The sequence below is a fragment of the Neophocaena asiaeorientalis genome, unplaced genomic scaffold (assembly GCF_003031525.2).
Source record: "Neophocaena asiaeorientalis asiaeorientalis breed wild unplaced genomic scaffold, Neophocaena_asiaeorientalis_V1.1 scaffold469, whole genome shotgun sequence".
Lineage (NCBI taxonomy): Eukaryota > Metazoa > Chordata > Mammalia > Artiodactyla > Phocoenidae > Neophocaena > Neophocaena asiaeorientalis.
In genome coordinates, this window is record NW_020172691.1 from 496,720 (window position 1) to 500,195 (window position 3,476).

A 3,476-nucleotide genomic window follows, 5' to 3' on the forward strand; every position below is an offset into this window, starting at 1 on the left:
CTCCGCGAGTCCCTCTGTGGGGGGTCGGGTCTCGGAGACCTCATCCTGGGCTGGATGCTGGCACCCGACGGCCCCACACACTCACCCACCGCCCAATCTGGACCTCGCATCCGCCTTGGCCCTCCGTAGACAGCTGGCCGCTGTGGTGTGCTGCCACCAGCATGGCTCCTCTTCCCCTGGTGACTTGTCTCTGGCTCGCCGCCCCGCTAGGCAGGGAGCTCAGCACGGTGGGACTGTGTCCTTGCTGCTTGCTCCAGCCTAGCACCCGCCCCGCTAGGCAGGGAGCTCAGCACGGTGGGACTGTGTCCTCGCTGCTTGCTCCAGCCTAGCACCTGCCCCAGGCCTGAGGGTGCTCAGAAAACATGGGATTGGTGGGGTGAATGAAGACTCTCCGACAGACGCGTGAGCCGCACGGGCTGGGGCAGAGAGCATGCCTCTAAGGCTTAGCCCACGTTGAGGACACCCTCTTGGCAGCCACCACTCCCTAAAGATCAGCAAAGGTGGTCTCGGTGCTCTACCTTCCTCCGCCTGCCCCTAGTGTGTGCGTGTCCTGCAGTTGTTGTAACAAATTACTACAAACTCAGTGGCTTAAAACAACAGAAATTTATTCACACAGTCCTGGAAGTCAGGAGACTGGCTCGGGCCTCACGGGGCTAAAATCCAGGCGTAGGCAGGGCTAGTCCTTCCGGAGGCTCCAGGGAAGCATCTGTTCCTGCCTTTTCTAGCTTCTAGAGGCGCCGCCTTCCTGGCTCGTGGCCCTGTCCTCTATCCTCGTATCTCTGTCGTATCCAGCAGTGCAGCATCTCCCGTCTCTCTCTGCTTCTGACCCTCTGCCTCCACTGGATCCCCCGGGACATCCCCATCCCAGGGGCCTTAACCCCATCTGCAAAGCCCGTTCTGCCATATAAAGGAACATACCCAGAGGCTGAGGACTAGGAACCTCTCTGACCCTCAACAGACATATCTGTCAGCAGTGAGACGTCCGCCAGCTGCACGGGCTTCTGTAGACTGTCCCGTTGGGACGTCGTGGGCAGATGGAGGGGGGCGCGCCACACTGGGCGTACTTGCTGGACTCGGATTCAGCGCACCCCCTGTGCAAGGACACGTGGTGTCTTAGGAGCAGCTTCTTTGCACATCCCAGGAAACTAGTCTCCCGCCCCATGTGCTCTGAGATGACCGCGGTGCTTTGGGCTCTGCTTAGGTTCTGGCACGCAGGCGGCATCCGAGCTGTTGTCTGGGCCCTGCCGTCTGACCACGTAGGGAGCTGCCGGGGTCTTTAGCACGGTGACTTTGGTCTGTGAACGGAGGGGCCGTGGTTTCCGTCGGAAGTGAGCTCACGTGGACCGAGAGGCTTAGACGGCTGATGAGCCCCCTCGTTCCCCTGGGCCCCGCTGGCCCCGAGCTGTAGCCTAGCAGTGAGGGCCCTGGAGGTGGTGCTGCTGAGCGCACAGCCGAGTGCGCCTGCACCTGCTCTCCTGAGGGCTCACTGCCCGTCGGGCGGCACACGAGGCCCTGGTCAGGGCCGCCGCGGTTGACCACACACGTTGGGCCAGGAAGTTAGCCAGGCTCTCTGAGCCTTATTTCCGTGTCTGCAGAGCAGGGACAGCCAACTGGCCCAACTCTGGAGCTGCTAGAACAGGGCCGTGACGGCTCTTCCTGGTGTCCAGCCCCACTCGAAGCCCGTTCACGGGCCACTCAGTCGCTGTGGACGCCGGCCCTGCTGGGGCTTGGTTCTGGCTTGCACTTGGCCTGGCACTGTGGTGTGAGACGGCCGGGTCCGCCCTTGGGAAACGGTCCCCTGAATGGGTGTCTCCCCCCCAGGCCAGATGCTCAGATGGGCGCCTTTGTGTCCCGCTGTGGCCCTGCTGCCCAGGAGCGGTCAGGTGTGGTGAGGGCTTGCGGGGGGCCCTGGGTGGGCGCGTAGGGAGGGGGAGGTCAAGGCCAGAGACGGAGACAGCCATCCGTCATTTCAGAGACTATGTTCTGGGGCCAGAATGGACAAGAGGCAGGAAGCCGTTGGCCAACAAGGGGGTGCCTGCTCCCAAAGGTTTACCTGAAATGAGGAGGGGGCGGAAGTGTTGCAACCCCGCTTCTCACCGAAGCAGGAAGCCTGCTGCCTGTCAACGACAGGGCATGGGTGGCTCTGGGCCAGCACGGGCTCAGAAGGGCCCCAGGCTGAGTGGAGGGAGGGCCGTGGGCACGGGGGTGGGTGGGAGTCCAGGCAGGAGTCCTGTCTCTTCCCCCACCTGACCCCTTGCCCAGCTTCAACAGCCTCATCTTTGCGAGGGGGTGCAAGCATCCAGTTCACGGGGCCGCATGGAGGGAACACGGAGTAAGATAGGCACGCTGAGGTGACCAGTGGCTGTGTTACTGTCCCCTGGGGTCTAACCCGACTGGCTCTGCTTCGGCCGAGCATCTGGCTTTGGGCCGAAGCCACACCAAGGCAGCCCTGTGCATCACGTAATCCCGGTGAGGGACAAGGACCTGACAGGCTCGTGCCGGTGCTTCAGCCCAGGGTTAGGCCCAGGAGCTCGGAGAGGCCATTTGGGGGCACGAAAGTAGCAGTTCGGCAGATCGGCCTGAGTGTCTCGTAGCCTCCTGGTCACCCAGAGAGACGTGAGCGCTGGACTTTCCTCAGGTGTCTTTTTTTTTTTAAGGGCAAACGTTCTCTCTGGTTTACTTTCTGTCTGTATGGACTTGACAGCTCTGGGACCTCTCATGAGTGGAATCACACAGTATGTGGCCTTTTGTGTCTGGCTTATTTCACTCAGCATCATGTCCTTAAGGTCCATCCATGGTGTAGCAGGTGTCAGAATCTCCTTCCCTTTTAAGGCTGAGTAATATTCCAGGGTGGGGATGGAGCATGCCTTGTTTATCCGTTCACTGTGGGTGACACTTGGGTTGTTTCTCTTCTTAGCTTTTGTAAATAGTACTGGTAAGAGCCTTTGAACATTAGCTTCTGTGTGGGTCTGTTTCCTTTCTCTGGGGTGTATATCTCAAAGTGGAGCTGCTGGGTCACGTGGCTGTGTGTATTTGATTTCTTGAGGAGCTCACAGGGGCAAGGGGATGGGCAGGGAATGTTTCATGGGGACAGGGTTTCAGTTTGGGAAGATGAGAAAGTTCTAGAGGTGGATGGTGGGGATGGTTGCCCAACAACGTGAAAGGACTGAACGCCGCTGAGCTGTGCACCTAACAATGGTGAAGATGGTGAATTTTATGTTACGTGTATTTTACCCTAATTTTTTTAAAGGCAAGTGTGGAGGGGACTACACCTAGGAATTTGTATTCGTAGACTTAATTTCTGGCCAGCCTTCACTTTTCCAATTCTTGATGCTTGGTCGGTTGTCAGAGCAGCTCCAGCCTGGAGGCTCGGGGCCGGAACTAGCCAGCACTGCCCGCGTCCAGCCCTCGGGCTGCAGCCGGAAGCGTAGGGTGACCGTGATGGCGCGAGGCCGGGGGGTGGGGGCAGAGCAGGC